This window comes from Electrophorus electricus, unplaced genomic scaffold (assembly GCF_041902795.1).
Source record: "Electrophorus electricus isolate QZ-2024a unplaced genomic scaffold, ASM4190279v1 Scaffold54, whole genome shotgun sequence".
NCBI classification, from domain to species: Eukaryota; Metazoa; Chordata; class Actinopteri; order Gymnotiformes; family Gymnotidae; genus Electrophorus; species Electrophorus electricus.
In genome coordinates, this window is record NW_027658772.1 from 755,144 (window position 1) to 773,984 (window position 18,841).

Sequence of the window (18,841 nt, forward strand, 5' to 3'; positions counted from 1 at the left end):
TTACAAAAGTGCTTTGTTATTTATTCATAGAATACATCCTAGCCAGTCCAATAGGTTAGAGTCCAATATAGCAATGATCTAGAATACTGTAGAAATACAGGGATTACTGCTGATGCCTAGAAGTGTTAGATACTGGAGCCTTTCTCTATTCAGGCACCCAACGCAAGGTCTCTGCCTATCAGCCATGACATGGCGGCTTGACCACAAGCTGGTCGCCCTAGGTCATCCGCTCCCTCTTCTTGTCTCCTTTACCCCTCCCTTTCTCTCTCTCCGTCTCTCTTTAAGCACAGGAGTGGCTAATGGCGGACAAGGGAACAGCTCGTGGCTCGTTCATGCAGAGAACATCTAATCTTTAATAACCTTGTCCCTTTCCTTTCTACGTAGACCCTTAGAACATGCCTCACTTTTCTCCATCATCCTGTAGATTTAGATAGTAGATATAGGACACATTTATACTCTGTGCTTTCCTCAATAAAGTGGAACTCTCTTGATTCACTACCTTGTTGTCAGTATCTCTTGACTTCCCCGGATCCGGCTACAGAGGACGGAGGGCAGAGGGTAACTTGGAGGAGATTGAACCTGAAGGACTTGTCACTTTGAACCAGTTCCTAACAAGAAGTACGAAATACATAAGGTCTACCTTAAACATTGATAAGTGCAATAAACAATAAGTACTAGAGTAGTAATAGACCAGCAAGTAGTAAGTTGCAGTAGTTCAGCTTTAAGATCATAAGAGACCGCACAAGCACCCGGGTAAGCTTCCTGCGAGAGAAGGGGCTGAATCCTTCGTATGTTACAAAGGGGAAATCTGAAACATGAGTTGAGAATGACAACTGGTTGTCCAAAGTTATGATCGTGATACCAGGGAGTTCTCAAAGGGAACTGTGGGGTCCTGATAAGGGCTGGGAGTACCCGGGATGTACAGAAGGTTGCATGTTAGCTTGGACAGCTAGCTGGCTCATTCGCTTTCTAGCCATCTTAAAACTGCCAAAGTCTCGAAGTAAACATCACTAGTGAGTTATTCTACACATCTGGCATTAGCAGAGTGTTACAATAATAACAGTTCACCGCAGCAGTAAAGCAATAAACACTTATCTTATGTAGCCGACAAGCTCGCAAAATACACCAAGCCCGTTGTCATAGCAACCAGCACTTAGCTTGCTCGAACTAGCCTAGCTAAGATAGCCTTAATGGGCTAACAAAGACTCATTTCTACGCCAGGCGCACATACTACAAATGCATATTAGCTACATAACTGTTCCAATAAATGCGTGTATTACCATGCTATTCATTAATTTTCCTTTATGTGCACAACTGTAGACCGGGGGTCTTTAACGTAATCCTCTTCGCCATTAGCTTAGCTAGCTAATAAAGCTAAGCTAGTTAGCCAGCCTAGCTAACTAACTGATATGTTTCAATGTGGAGACGCAGTAAGAGTGTCTCTAATAATTTGAGTTTGTTTTCAGTCGGTACGTACACTCAAACGGTGTCATACAGTTATTGAATAAATCAGCAGAAGCTGTTATTAAAATAAATTTCTGCGTCTTTTCTAGGTCTTATCTTGACAGTGGTGAAGCTTAGCAGTGGTAACCTACATACGATTCGCATTAAATAAATTAAATACAAAAAAACATGTCCATGTCTTTGTGAAATTTATTCTATGAGAATAATTTAATATTACTTGCTTTGGAAAAAGCAAACACTTCATGCCAAACTTAAAGTGTGCACGGCACAGTAATTGTTGTAGAAGACACATACATGTATTTTCACAATACACAGGCTGTTCATGTCTGTTCAGTACATATGGTTATATTACACCTTGGTTATGTGTAATATGGATATAAATGTTAAAATGTTCTATTACAGAACACGACACCTGTTCCGTTTTATATTGGTAAATCTCTGATATGACTACTGTAACAAAGTTGCGGTTATAAATACGTGAAACATTTTGATCGACTGAAATGTAGATGTATGTACATGCAATATATTTGTGATTATGTAAATTAAACAGCTATTCTTATTCTTATGGCTAGCTAAATAAATTGCAATTTCGTCGTCTTCAAGGCATGGCACGGTGTTTATTCATACATCGGCATACAAAATGACGCCTTTTCACGTTGTGGAACTACAAATATGGCGGCCTTTTTTCTTTAGCGTTTTAATGACGTAAAAGCAGAGTCTCACCGTAAAGTCGGGCAGGAGGAGCTGGACTCATTTATTTCTTCGTATCTTTCCCTATCTAGCGGTCAATAACGGGTAGTCTTGAATTGATTTCTATCGCGTAATACTTTGGATATAAATGTTTAAATTTCCTGTTGCAGGACAGACAAAGTATAGTCAACCAGTTCTAACCTTTTGATAAAAACTTGAACTTCAAAGTAGGTGAATCTATTTCCTTAAACCAATCAGATCACAGTTCATTTACATAACATCAATGCTTTGAGTGCTTTAGATATGAGAACATCACAGTGATCTTTCTGCTCAAACATCAGTCAGTCTATAATTCTGTATTATGTGTTTTTATAGCTTCCAACTTTCATGAGTTCCTTGAATCTGTGGAGAAAAGTGCAGACCAATGTAGTTTCTTATTTGTGAACATTTATACATTCATTGTAATTTATTTATCATTTAAATGTTTTATTACTTTTAATTTATAGACATAAGGACACAGAAAACAGTTCATATACTGAATGAATTGTTACTAGGTAATATTTTCTAGACTGTGTTTACCATATGTTTTTATTTCTAAACGTTAATGCAGTGTGTTAATCTGTCACACCGAGGCAGAAGGGGTGAATCTGATATACCCCTCTTCCATTGTCAACTATTCAGAGTCCTCCAGTGGAGCTCATACAACTAAAGAAACACATACAGAGGTCACTGGAGGTTCTAAGTTACATCTAAAGTGGTCTAGTTGTGACGTTGCGAGGATAAGCAGGATGCGGGGACGAGGCACGATGAAACGCACTTTTATTTTTGCAAACATGCAAAACATACAACAAAGCTCAAATACTATGCACATCTCAAACACCAACACACGTACTATGACACACGAGACATATATACACCCAAGCCGATTACACATAACAGAGAACAGGCGAACGGCACGAGAGGGTGTGGCAACACAGACGAACACACACACACCAAGATGTTTGAGGAGGGGGCGGGGCCACAACATGACACTAAGCCTGTACACACTGTTCCAACACTACCCTGTAGGGCACCATCTCCATGGAAGTATATTTTTAAAAGCATGTTTGATAACCATATTTATACTGGAACAATTTAATCAAATGAGTTGTGTTTTTTATTTCTCTCTAAGACGGTTCGGATGCCGATATTGAGATTTGAGTCTGAGCAAGTTGAGAAACCCACTGTGAGGGTTTCTGGGTGCTCTGGAGGAGCACCCAGAAGTCGTACACCTGCACCAAGCCTGAGACCCCTCTGCCCCTGACACAATTGCCCAGGAATGCGGGCATGTACCTAGACTATGAGGATGGAGAGCTGTCTTTCTATTACATACTAACATATCTACATATTTATCGGAAACCTCCGGGAGAAGAAGCTGTATCTCCTCTTTGCGCTGCTGGACAGACACACTTATGAAACTGTACTCATCAAAAGCAGCACCAGAGATGCACTGAGTCATATCCCGCTACACACCTCTCAGACCAGCTTGTTTGCACATTTTGTCATAAAACTTAAGATGTCATTTGTTGCTGTTATATATAAAATTACCAAATTAAAAAATAAATAAATCAAAAAGTACTTGTGGCTAGAGAAGCACAGCCAATTACATAAACAAGATATAATGTCAGTAATGTTTGCGGCAGGTGTTTCAAATGTGCCCAGACTCATATTCAAAAATATCCATGTTTCAACAGTTTGAAGGTGGCCATGACACTAACAGTTTGGTGGAAATTCCACAAGATATCAAACTCCACACTCACACGAACTATTCATTCTCCCATTTGGAACAATCCAGGCTTTACCATGAACAAAAATATTAAACTTTACATCTTGGACAGAAAAAAGCATTACAAACCTTAAACATATTTATCCTAAGACTTGTTTCATGTCACGCCCACAACTAGCCCCAAAATATGCTATAGAAAGCCCCCAGTTCCTACAATACCATCAGCTAAGATCACCTATGTGTTCAAAAATCAATTCCGATACCTACATCCATATCAGAATTTATAAACAAACATTCTTAATACAAAAAACCTATTATCTAAGATATACAAAATAATAGTGAAATCAAATCTCACAGTTACTCTCCCATTGAGACAATAGGAGGAACATTTATTACTAGCCCATGACGCTGCAGTTTGGATTAAAATGTGTAACAATAATTACCACATGACAGCAACACTGACCTACAATGCATTCAGTACAAAATAATACAGAGTACATTATACTACACATTGGATGTTTAAAATTGGTTTCACAAGCTCAGCAATCTGTACATACTTTACTCAAATCACAGTTGACGATTACATTCACGCCACGTGGCAGAGCACACCTATCAAGCAATTTTGGCAAGTCGTCATCAAGTTCGAGTTCAAGTTCAAGTGGTTTTATTGTCATTTCAGCTATATATACAAGTACACAACAAAAACGAGACAACGTTCCTCCAGGGCCATGGTGCAACATAAAAACAACAGTGCAACAGACAACATGCTACACAAGTGCAAACAGTCCAATATAGTGCATCACCAACATATCCCATGCTTTAAATAACCATATCCATCCAACACCATCTTTATGTCTCCTAGGAGACATATCATCAACCAATATGACAGGATACTATGTATAACATTATTATATTGATATAATAAAAATATTCTTGCAAAAAAACAACAAACAAAAAAACATACTCATGAACTGGAAAACAAAAAATAATATTAGTGTCACCCAATAGAAAAATCTATTGATAGAGTATATATATCAATAGAATAATTCTCAGAATTAATCAATAACAGAACCAATAATCTAGACTGGACACCTTTGATAAAATCCATACAGAGCCAATCCATAAACGATAAATATCACATTCTAATACGTGTACATATACAATCCAACATACATGTACAAACACATAACCATATACATAGATATATACATACATACATACATACACACACACACACACACACACACACACACACACACACACACACACACACACACACACACACACACACACACACACACACACACACACATCATTCCTGTAATGGTGCAGATGGCGAATACTTAAAAATATTATATATACATTTTGCGTTTGTCTGTTCATCTGTCTGTCTTATTTTGAATAATAAAGCTCTAAAGGTCCACTGATGGGGGGTAATAAATTCATATATTTATTTCTTCAGATTTCTAACTCTGAGAGAAAAAAAACGTCCTTTTACAAATTGCACCTCGTTGTGGACCTCGGCTAGGTTTACATTCCAGGTGATTATTTTTAAGTTATAAATAAAAATAAATAAAAAATAAAGTGTAACAGTTCCCGATGAGGCGGTGTGGTGGTAGCAGGCCAAAAAATCAAAATCTTCAAAATGTCGCATGTAATTTACTTAATTTAATGCTTAGAAGATTACAAGTGGCTAAGACATACCTTGTTATAGGCTGTGCTTACTGATGTACACCAGGTGGACATAGTGTCAAAGCAGAGGGTCTGATGGAGCAGGTGGAACATCAACATTTAAAACAAAAATGAACTGCTTGTATTTAGTGAACTAAATAAAGCATAAGCGTCCTATGCATGGCATACAGATCCATATAAGCTTTGATAAAATCCATCCTCATGTAAAAGATGTATTGTCCCAATCATAGTAAGTGAAAACTATGACATAAAAAACTTTGCTTACCTAATATAAGCAGTCAATTATCTTTTAATTTGACCTACCCCAGTAAATCACGGTACCTAACTTGATGAATAACAGGAATAATCACAAACTTCTAATGAAGCAAAGTAATATATAATTACAATTATAAAGGACTAATTTGGTTCGTCTTCCCCAAAGCCATTAGAATGTTCTTTATATAACAGGTGAAAACGACCTACACCAATGTGATATACAAACCAATCCTGCTTTTATTACACAGAAGAGCTGAGCAATTATGGGGAGGCACCCTAAAAAGTTGAGGGTGGAATTACCTGTCAATAAACAAAGTACAGAATAGATAAGCAAAACTATTCTGTTGCATCATCTTTGAAATGACTCTGCAAGGAAAATGTTGATATGAATAAATGCTTGTATTCCTTTCTGATACAAGTCAAAAAATATCTTTAAAGTGGGTCAAACATGAGAACTATGTGCATTCCTTCACAAACATATACAAATCAATGAAAAAATCTCCCCTAATATGTTTATATACACAAGTGTCTGTGGGAGCCCCAAAGCTATATTATGCATTCAAATAACAAAATATATATCACAGTCCCTACAAAAAATGAAAGTAAAAAAGCAAACAAACAACAAAAAGGGGAAAATCATAAATGAAAATATCCCAAAAATAATATACTAATGTCATGTTTGTAAGCAGCCCTGCTTTCCTGCTTCCTAAAATGATGACATATTTTAGGTACTCAGGCCACTGGAAACAAAAATATACACAACAGTTCTTCCACACATTTAGAGGAACCTGATTTTTTTGTTAGATAAATATGTGTCGGTTATGACCGTTAAAAAGACCTGAACAAAAAAAATGTTTGGATTTTTATTTCCTGTCACCTTTCATCACGGGCAACATAAAAATTCACACTACTGCAATATCGCTAACATGTTACTGGCATGCGAATAAGACACCTGAGCACAGAGAGAAACCCAGTGTTATGATTACAGTTGACATTGGAACTAGCTAGATAGCTCATATTAAGACACTTCTTTGGAGAACACGTGCTAAAGTGTTTTCCCCACAATCTATATGCATAATTTATTTGCCAACTGTGACCAGAGAGAGAACATACCTTACTCACAGCCTAGGACATGCATGGATTTTGATGAGGACTGCATATGCCTGGGATCAATTCAAACACGTCATGACGATGATATAAAACCTGATGAAACAAGCTTGACAAGCAGCAGTTCCGTTTTTCCGTGAAAGTATCAAGCACAGATGAAGATGTTTCTATGGTTATCTCGGTTTTATAAATATTAGCCTATAGAGTTGGGCTTAGTACGTGAATAAAAGATGGAATTAAACATGCATAAATTACGGTGTCCTGGAAAACCCATCGTGCTGCAAATACACAAAGCATATTCATCAAAGTGGTAACACACTTTAGAAATGCGGTGCAAATTTAGAAAACGCATACAACTTCAGGAACAAATCCTGTGACAACACAACGGAAGTGCAGTTTCCGGAGGACACGGAAAGGGGCGGACTTCTATGAGATTAGCGTGAAGTCTATTGGAAGTAGTGACAACTGAGTAAAAAGGGTTGTTTTTTTTCCAGTTACCACAGTGTTATCAAGGGTAGGTGTGTGATACAGAATTGAAGACTGACCTATTCATGCTCTGCATTCTTGCATATTTATTTATACATAAGGCAGCCTTAAAAAACATGGGATGGAAATCCCATTTAACAAAATATGCACTGTTTTACAGTCAGAGTGAAATAAGTAACATTCTCCTTTTAATATATATATTTTAAATGTTAAAATTCTTAACTATGTCAGTTAAGCTGCCAAAAATGCCCCTTTTGAAATTTGTATTTCTAATGTCACAAGAACACTTTATTGACCTATCTCTGCCTATTCAGCCTATAGAGGTTTAGCACACCCACTTAAATTGCCTTTCTCAGGCATTTCAGCTCTGAGTACCTTTTGAATGAAGCACAATACAGGGCAGCCAATCATAAAGGAGCTCATTTATCTTACATCCGTCTTAAAGGTGCAGTAGCAACAGGTGCCTGTTGAATTCCAAGCGATATCTATAGAGGTTGGAAATTGGTTGTGTAAAAAAAAAAAAAAAACAGGCTGAAAACGAGTCGTTTCCGCTCTGTGAATTGGGAGAAAGGGACAGTGTGTGGAAGCCCAACCCCAGTCATATAGGTTTGCTTCTAACAGTACCATTACCATCACCCACTCTGGTGCACTAGTTTGAGTGTATTAGAACTAGTAGCAATGCTGAAGCATTACATGTATCTATAACACATTTTCTGACCATGATGAAGTGATAGGTTTGTTAAGGCAAACTGTGTATGCAATACATGTTGCTTAGGTCACTTGCTCCAATTGTACACAACTCTAAAGCTACACAACTGTACATTAGTTAAAGTCTACACAGTGTCAGTCATGTGAAGTACAACTGAAAGTTCCCCTGTTGTATTCTTCCAACAATCAAGTTCTGCGTAAGTGGGGGCAAAATAATATGACCTTCACATCAAAGAACATTTTAAACAAATGGACTGTATGTACATCTTTTTTCTAATGTTACAAATGGAGTCTAAAGTTATATCTCTTGCTCTATAGCACTTGCTCAAACCTTTCCTTTAGATTCCTTTTGTACACACTACAGACTGTGACCTCGACATGCTTGAATGAATGTTGAACATTCACACTTGTGTATGAGTGCCGATTGTTAGCTAATGCATCATGATGAGTCTATCCTTTTTGAGTTACTTACTGAGATCATTCTCATAGCAAGTTCATTACACCTTGTGTACTCGATGTAGTGCGGTGAGCAGTTTCAATCTTAGTTACAATCTTAGTTATCAAAGACTCACTCCACCGACCAAAGCCTCTTCTCTTAGACAACATGACAAAACCATCGCAGCTTGAGAGCAAAAATCGAGCCTCGTAAGAGGTGTTATGTTCCATAGGCGGATTGACATCTTAATGCGATACACATGAATTTTCTTTGCATACATGTACATTGCACTTGTAATGTTTCTGATATTGCTTCTCTCCTGAATAGCTCAGTCAGTAGAGCATCAGACTTTTAATCTGTGGTCCCTGTTCAAGTGAAAATATTGTTCTTTGCCACTAAAGTGCGCTTGAGAAGTTTCTTGAAATACCTCTAGATCAACCTAAGTCAAGGGACAGGACCCTGTTGCCTTGAGCCTTGCCGATTAAACTGACATTTCACATCCGTTTCCCCCAGCTGTGATGCTGTGCATTGGCTGCCATCCCAGGTTAGGCTAGCTAGTTCTGCTGGCAAGCTTGAAATATCAAAATCCTTCCTACTTAAAAAAAAAAAAAATCACTTCTGAGCCTATCCTTTTTGAGTTAATTACTGAGATCATTCTCACAGCAAGTTCATTAGACCTTGTTCACTCATTGTAGTTCGGTGAGCAATTTCTATATTGGATGAGAGAAGGAGCAGACTTGTTCAAGTCACAGAATCCATTCACACTTAAACAACAGGAGCTTGTCAGTGGAGGGTATACTTGCTCACACCTTTCTTTTCAATTCCTGTTGCATAAGGGAATAAGGGACAAGGGAAGTCATTTTGGAACAAACCTGTGAGGCAACTGTCTTTGAGGCAAAGTGTCTGTATCCAGGGAAGAACATGCGCATGTTCAAGTGCTTGCCCTGTACTTCATTCTCTGAAGTTTACTGAGAAAGACCTGACAGCAGTTGAACACGTTTGGTTGTTGTCTGCTACCTTGTCTCTGTCTCTCTCTGTGTTCGCATGATAGGCACCACTGCATGCCATGCACCAGGCCTCCTTTCTTGTGAGGCTGTCCCTCATGACATCTATGGAGTTCACTTGGTTTTACATTTTAATGTTAACAAAATAAGAAACAATACACATTATAAATGTTAGATAGCTACATATTTGTACTTCTTGTACAAACTAAGAAAATAATAGAACACTAATTTAGTTATGTGACATATTGACACCTGAGCAAGACATGGGTGAGGGATAAAAAGGCAGGATATTAGTCACACAAAGCACTGCCAAAAAGTTTTAAAAACACAGATGTGGGGAAGCTCATGAAGACAGGCTCAGCTTTAGTCCACAGTATGCTAAATGGGAAACACTGGAGGATGGTACATGAGGGGTTTAAATAGGGAGAGAGTTAATTAGAAGCAGGTGAACGTGATGGTTGATAAGTGTGTGATTGTGAACCGAGCAGTGGTCGTGGTAGGTGATTTGTGCGGATATGTGTGTACGTGTCTGTGTGTGCGTTCCTGGTTGGGTGCGGACCAGAACCTGACAACTTGTTTCCACTTGATATCAGAATTAGTTGAAGAGAATAGCTGGTCCTGTCCTTTATTGCAACTTAAATATAAACATGCTTTTGAGGGACCCTCTGGAGAATGTCTGAGGGGTACACAAGAGTTTAATTCTTATAAACTTTTTCAAGGGCAATTATGTAAACAACCCTCCTTTTTTTCCATATTGTTCTTTGAAGTTTCCACCATTATGCTCAAATTACACATGACATTATAAAAGCTAGTCACCTATGAACCTGCGGGCTTATATAGAAGGGAAAATAAACTATGGACTATTTGTGCTCTGCATTCTTGCGTATTTATTTATGCTAGGCTGTACATAATGCAGCCTTAAAAACATAGGATAAAAATCCCCATGTAACACAATTCAGGTTCTGTCTAAATACATGGCTAGCTAGCTAGTTATTTTACAATCCCATTTAGAACATATATCGTCGTGAATGTCCTGAACAAAACACGCTGTACCTAATCCCCATAAATGACATATCTCTCACTGAATAAAAACTTGTATGCTTCAACAGTATACAGTGGTAGAAATGGCGATCACCTTTAAAAGGATTTCTTACTGTAGGCCTATTATAAACAACATGGAGGAAATTAAAATAAAAATACTTGAGTCAGGTGTCTGTTGAATTCCGAGCGATATATATATAGAGGTTGGAAATTGGTTGTCTAAAAATGAATTGTGATTGTTAAGTCACATAGATGTAAGTGGACATGAAGGGAAAAAATAGTGTGGGTGCCAAGTATGGTGATTGTATTTTTAAAGTTGTAGGAAATGTTACATTCAGAATGTTTGTGAGACAAAAAAAAAAAAAGATATAATTACTATCCATGGTATAATTGACTGTGTTGCAGACAACATAGGCAGGGATTAGACTGAAAAATGTCAGAGTATTTTTAATGCTCTTTATTGCTGTCATCAGAGGTTATGCAGCCATATCCTCCCGAGCAAGTACGGCTTCTAATCCTAACAGTTTGGCCGCCTGCAGACACAAATACCGTGTTGAGCAATATTTAATTACATCTACTTGAAATGCATATTTAATTGCATTGTTAGTATTTATGGAAAACAAGTGTTAGGATTGCTCTGCTCCATTGCAGACTTTCTCACTCTAGCAACTGTGGATTCCATCTCCTCAATCAGTTGGCCCATATCATGTTGACAGGAACCATATTCCATCTTTATAAAAGAATTCAATTTCACCTCCAACTATGAAGAGAAACAGTGTTAAGCAATATTTAATTTCATCTACTTGAAATGTATAGTTCATAGCATTGTGAGAATTTATGGAAAACAAGCGTTAGGATTGCTCTGCTCCACTGCAGACTTTCTCACTTTAGCAAACACGGCTTCCAGGTCCTCAATGCATTTATCCCTCTCACTGACATTCATATCTTTAGGTTCCACCTGTACATATGAGTAGAAATATTGTTGAACAGTATTTAAATACATTTAATTGAAATATGACTTTAATTACATTTTGATACATTTGTAATTTATAATTTGTATTGGACTGGAAAGGAAACAAATACAATTTTTATCGCATAGCCGTAATCACATAGCCTGCAGGCCTAATGATGTAAAAATGTGCCCCCAAACATCAAATGTTCAGCAGAAATAACAGGACCTGACACACTAAGGTACCGTAGACCCATTCAAATTGTACTATTGGAATAATAAATTCCAATGCATTCAGTCATTTTAGCTAGTGTTGATTTTGATTCTTGCCACAATTATACTAATAATCAGTGTTACAACTCAGCATGCAAAGTCACCGAACAGTCGACTGTTAATTCTATAGTAAGGAGAATGTAAAACAAACAAACAAAAAACCCACCAACAGTATTTTTTTTTCCTGTAACTGACAAAGATTGCATATGCTAAATGTATGTGTCCTAAATATATTCTAAATACATTTACATTAGTGTTTTTAATTAATTTCTCGAACATTTGTTGAAATGCATTTGTAATTTATATTCAGAGATATTTCAGTGTACTTAAGTACAAGCATTCAATTAGCATCACTGTTCACCATAGCTGTTTTTCCATTTTTTGTGGGTTTTGTCCATTGCCACAGTATGGCTTTAAATCATTTGTCTTGGTTCTACTTTACTTACTATGGCTGATTGAGTTCTCTCAGTAGAGAAGTCCTTCTTGATTAAATTCTTTGTTCTAGTATCTGTTTAAAAAGTAACAGAAAATGTCTTATTAGCGTTGTATAGATACTTAGAACACTTCTACGTAGATCTCTCTCTCTCAGACAAACACACACACACACACAGTTCATCCAAGAAGTCATCCTCTATTCTGGCAGGGATCTGGGCTCGTGGTTTTTCGTTTTTCTTTTTCCCATATTTACCAAATATCCCGTGCTTTTCCTTTTCATATTTCTCAGTAGGAACATGTTCCTTGCGTCTTGGATTGCAATTGTAACTACCGCACTGACCCATAATAAATTTAGTGTACCCGTTATCTGTGATCTGAAGTCTAAAAATGGGTCACAGAAATTGTTCATTTGAAAAATCTGTTCTTTGACTACATCATAATCGCTTAATTGATGCGGCTGCATGATGACATCACACGCCACCCACTGAAATAAAAGCTGAGGATGTCATTGCAGAGGTAGGAGGAGCCAGAGTAGAATATTACAGAATATTACATTGCTTGAATAGTGGCTCTGTCTGCCCTGGGGGTATTATTGAAACCCAAAGGCTGAAAGGATGGGGAGGGAGAGAGAGAGAGAGAGAGCGAGCGAGCGACCATGTGTGAACATATTCTTGTCACGGTATGCCCCCCCCCCCAAAGGTCTCCCCGTGTGTGTTTGCTTGTGTGTGTGTGTGTGTGTGTGTGTTCATCCGTGTGGCCATGCTCCCTTGTGTTTCACGGCTGCCCTTCATTGTGTTGTTATTGTTTGCGTATATAAGTCCTTTGTGTAAACGTTAACGTACTTTTGACCTGCTGAGAGTTAGCCTGATTTGACTTAGCCTGTTCCTAACCTTTGTTTAGTATGTTGCATAAAAGCTCATGGAAATATTTCAGATGTAACATACATGTAACTGACCTAGTAGAGCAAAATTACAGAATTGTAAGGAGGAAGTGACGTTCTTGGGGCATATCATTAAAGGGGGAAATACACACAAGCTGTCTCAAAACCGACCACAAGCCATAATTTCGCTACCTAAACCATAGTGGCATACTCCCCTCTTACTGTTTTAGTCCCACACGCATTACACCGAATACTGCAGGACCAAAGAGTGTCACATTTATCAGCCCAGTGGTAGCTGAGATACCACACCACCCTCTTAGATATGCCTAATATAACTGTCAAAAGGTGTATAACACTGAACCCAGCTACACTCCTTCCTACGGAGGAGGATGGAGATCCACAAGACTGCACAGCAGTCTTAGCTGAAGTATATATACCGCGGGTTGATCTCTTTGAAGAAGCCATAAGTAACCCAGACCTATGCCTCTATGTGGATGGGTCAGCATGCAGGGACGACACAGGGGTCAATAGGGAAGCATACGCGGTAGTAACAGATCATGAAATACTTAAAACAGAAGTATTACCATCCTCCTATTCAGCGCAGGCTGCTGAACTAGTAGCACTGATGGAAGCATGCAAACTAGCTGCAGACAAAACTGTTAATGATTTTGGAGCCATATGGAAACATAGGCAATTCCTGACAAGCTCGGGTAAATATATTAGACATCACCATCTTGCTAGAAGCCATTTTGCTGCCAAAGACAATTGCAGTTGTTAAGTGTGCAGCTCACAGGACTACAGAAGACCAAATCAGCAAGGGGAATAATTTTGCAGATAGAGTAGCAAAGGCAGCTGCAACTAAAACCGCTGTGCAAGCAATACAGGAAACCGCTGCTACCCCGCAGGCCACATTACGGGAAATTCAGTCAGGGGCTCCCGCCACTGAAGGCACCAGGTGGAGACAACTAGAACCTCCTGTTAACAACCCACACTGCTGTCAAAAGAGAAGGACGAGGAACCTGGGTACATCACACACACCGTAAGAAGGCTCCGACACCAGCCCCAACTCCAAGCAGCAGCACCCAAACAGACTAGGTCGGAACTGTGTTGAGTAGGGTGTTAACGGCAAGGCCTACCCTTTCGACACTCGGAACCGTCAAGAGACGGTAGAGAAAATCAGACACAGCTAACACAGTCAGAACATAGACTGAATATTAATATGGATGAAGAATCCCATGACTTATGAGAAGACTTGTTACCATTTCAGGGTCCCAACGCCACTGAAGCAGAATGATTAGCAGCTAAATGCCAACAAAATACAGCGTGTATGTCAGCCATTGTGCATGCCCAACATATCGAGCAAGAGTACCTGGTGTGCCAGCACACCAGTGTTCCAAGGACTGTAATCCCTCTGAAAAACGCAGATGTAGGAGAAGTGAATATGACAATCTCTATGTGCCAGGTTATTAACCAGACCTCAAACTGTCCCAGTCCCACTAACCCCGCACCACCGAAAATGATGCTGCATGTGGCAGCTAGTAAGGGTGAGATATTTGTATAGCAGATGAAGCAGCAGGTGCCGGAAGTCTGGTCCAGATGCATCGATTATGTGCAGGTGCACAGCAATGGCACTTGCAGTGACTCCAATAGCAGTTCCCTGTGGAATTGCTCCATGACAACCCTGCAGGGGTATTGGAATGTAATGTGGGTCGGTGGTTCGGTGGCCTATGGTGAATTGCCACAGAACTGGACTGGTTGTTGTTATCCAGCTGTAGTGCGCCCAAGGACGCAGGTGTATACACTTCCCCATGCCAAGCAGCACAGGGTGAGGAGAGACATAACCAGCACAGACTATTGTGGTAGAATTCTGAGGGACCCATGGACCACTCTCGGTGAAACCATTGGTTGGTCCCTTTTCCTGGGCGGTGGCACAGTAGCAGCCCTGCAAAAGATCAATGGCTTAGCTTATCAGTTACTGCAAGTAGTTAATGACACCTTAGCAGCAATAGGTGCCTTAAAGATAGAACAACAAGTGATAAGGGCAGCAGTGCTTCAACATAGAATGGTATTAAATGAAGGAAGGAGGAGTGTGCAAAATGATTAACACTTCCTGCTGTTTTTACATTCCAGATCTCAGCGCTAATATTACTGATTATATGAATCTTATGTGATCTGCCTTCACTCCGCAGCCTACAGTTCCAGTAGCGGCTGTAGCGTTGCCCATTCTGCTACTCATTCTTCTTCTTTTTCTTCTTCTTCTGTGTTTACCTCCTTTTTTGTCATTGCGTGTCAGACGTCTTTCTAGTGTGTTCACCATGCCAGCGCTCAGCGGCCATGCCAATGACCAACCCCAGCTCTTTGAAGACATTCTGCTCCCCAAGATGGGCGGTGCTGGTGATCCACATGAAGACATCGTAGTGCTATTTGCTGAATAAAAGTGTGATAATGTGTGATATAAAATAAAGGGGGGAAATGTTGTGGAAATTTACTTTGCTTTATTTTACTTTGCTTTATGTTTCTATAGTCACAGCATAACAGTCTGCAGATAAGCATGTGAGTCAGGTACACCAGCTGCTCACATACCATTCTAACCATAGAGATAGAAGAAGCCTTCAGCGCTCAGGCTAACCAAAACATGAATTAGCCGATACTCTGTAGGAGTCGTTTTTCTTTTTTTTCTCTTTCTTCTGTTCTCTGTATAAGGGGAGGGGGACCGTACTGCGCGTCAGTGCTTTTACTCTGTTATACAGGGGACAGAACTCAATAAACTTTTACTCTTTACTACTCAATGCATAAAGCTGTCTGTGTTTGATGTGCTCTCATTTTCCCACCACATCCATTTAGCAGTACTGAATAACCGAAATGGCTTAAAACAGCTGAGGGGATGTTTGAAACTGAGTGATAAGATGTTCAGCAATTTATATATGATAATACAAGGCAGTAAATTAAATTGGGCTGAACTGGACAATAGTACCTGGCATGAAAAGTATGTCGTAGAGAGTAACAAAAAACTCAACCTCTCACCTCGCGCTCTGAAATGTCTCCGTCACTGTCTGTAGTGTCCTCTAGGATACTGCTGCCCTCACTAAAGTGTGTCACCCTGACCGGGTCAAACATCTCTTGAACATAATGGAAAATCAGCTTCAAGTGCTGCACTGAGCAAGAGTGCACTGTAAATGGCCAGATATAAATGGCAATGTCAGTAGTAAATTTATATATGCAGTCATGGAACAGGACCTAGCTGTAGAGCACAGCTTTAAGGTGCATATTATGATGTGCTCTTACCAATCATCCTCCTGGCTGTGTTTTGCTCTTTTGGCCAAATGTTTCTCTTCCAAAGCAGACAGACCAGACTTGCTGCATATTACTCCGTGCACTATAAATAAACCACATGTATAATGTCTTGTAAACAATGGAACAAGGGAAATTTGAATTGTGACTACTCTGTTAAAGGGGCGGATAAGGCAACCCACCCAAACCCCCCGAAAGCTGTTCTGTTATCTCTAAACATTAACATTAAATATTCACATCATAACTCGACCCCGTGCAGTAGGGCAAACTCACTCGCATGGGGGAAAGGATTACAGACTACCTGTACTGCTGCCGCAACTCTGCGGCCATTCCAACAACATCCACATACATTCCAGCAACATCCTATTATAGGACACAGTGGGCTTAAATACACCCATTTAATAGCATGTTGGACCTTCTTTGGCCTCCAGAACTGCAGCAATTCTTTCTGGCATAGTTTCCACTATGTGCTGAAAATACTCTGCAGGAATCTTGGTCCAATCTTCATAGGATATTTTCTCTGAAATTACATGGAGGGACTGACATGTTCTAAACTGCCTGTTATACTCTTACAGCCGCTTTGAAATACAAAAAAAACATATTTATCTTCCACTCCACTCAAGGATGGCCACACTTGGAATTTCCCTTGGCACATTTAAAACATTGTGTGAGCCAGATAGCTTCTGTTTTCAACCTTCCAATGCTCTGAGTATTAGTGTTCTATGCATATGAGATGCTTCAACACGTCCATGCGTGTTGTAAAGAAACACAGTGTAAGCAGTATTAATGAAAGTGCATCTCTACCTCAAACTCACCAGTGTAACAATTACAGTTTGTGAAATCTAATTTTAAATGGCGATCAGCCTTCTTAACAAATAAGCAGAACTCACCTTGTTAAGTGTTTGTGTTTGTTTGTTTGTGTGTGTGTGTGTGTGTGTGTGTGTGTAGTTTTAAGCATAGCAAGGCACTTCAGGGTTGCCAGGTGGAGCCTTCCTGAAGACCCTGATACTGAAACAGCATTAAAAGCTGCAATGGCACTGTAGTTGTATTTATCTGCACTAATACAGCTTTGAACTATTGCACTCTTACATACAGTAAGTTTCTATGTACCGGTGTACATTTCTGTGTACCTTTAGTAACTAAAGGGATTCTATTCTAATATTACAAGTGCTAGAAGTGCTGAAACTCAAAACAGTGAAGAAACCAGTGGAGCTTAATGACTGGTCAGATGAAGAGAGTGAAGTGAGGAGTTTCCTTCAGTGTCTGCCATGTCCCAGCTGAGGTGAGTGTGAAGCTTTTATTGGTACTATAGGAGTTGTGTTTAACTTTGAAACTGATGGTGTCACAGCCATTTGTGGCCGAGAGTCTAGAAGAGCATAATTGGCTGTACTCTTAGGGAGAGAGGGAATGGCATACGCTCTCTCCCCTGTCAATTACAGAGACACCGTGCAATCAAGGGCGTCTATAAGTTCACGCGTCAGAAGGGGGAGGAAAAGACTATTTTCTGAGTACTTAGAATAACATTCCGTATTTTTTGGAGAACATTTTCTAGAGTGTTTTCATGTAGAGAGAGAAATGAGTGGCTAAAATGTCAGAAGCTTTAAGGAGACAAATGGGGAATACTATAACAGCTCTTTCCATGTGTTAGTGACACCAGCGTTCCCTCTTTTCCCAGATGGTAAAAAAGAGCCCTGACTCTTGCAAACTTCATTTTTTTGTAGAACAAAGAGAAAGATGAATAACTCGCTTTATGGCCTTTTTCCACTCATGCATACCAAGTCCAGTATGCATCCAAACACTGTCAGAATAGTAGGAGTGCAGACTTTGAAAAATGGTCTTCTCATGTAAACTCAGCAGCTTTGTCCCTGGTTGTCTAGTGGTTAGGATTCGGCGCTTTCACCGCCGCGGCCCGGGTTCGATTCCCGGTCAGGGAAAAACCTCTTTTTATGCTCATATAAAACGACAGATTCTGCATTAAAACATAAAGTTTGTGTGAGTTGGAGTTGAGCCGACAGCCTAAGGATGACTTTTTTTTTAAGTTTTAACTTCTACTCTACCAACTGAGTTATTGAAAGCGACATGCAAGTAATCCCACATGTCCAAACACCAGTATGTTGGCAAGAAACACAGCCAGTTTTGGATGTTTCAATTGTTAAGTTCATTTGACACAAAGAAGAAAGATCGCATTGTATAAGTTGTTCAGCTACAAACAGATATATCTTTTGATGACATTTGGAATCATACTGGACTTTGTGTACATGAATGGAGAAAGGCCATAAATGGTTAGAATAACATTCAGTGCTTTTGGAGAAAAGTTTCGAGAGTTTTGTCATGTAGTGAGAGAAATGAGTGGCTGAAATATCAG

General features: G+C 39.4%; 1 non-coding gene across 1 annotated transcript; it reads left to right on the forward strand.

The window, feature by feature from the left end:
• Positions 1-18,338: 18,338 nt before the first annotated feature.
• On the forward strand, positions 18,339-18,410 carry trnae-uuc (transfer RNA glutamic acid (anticodon UUC)). The gene has a single exon. It is a non-coding gene; the product is annotated as a tRNA-Glu (tRNA).
• Positions 18,411-18,841: the final 431 nt, after the last annotated feature.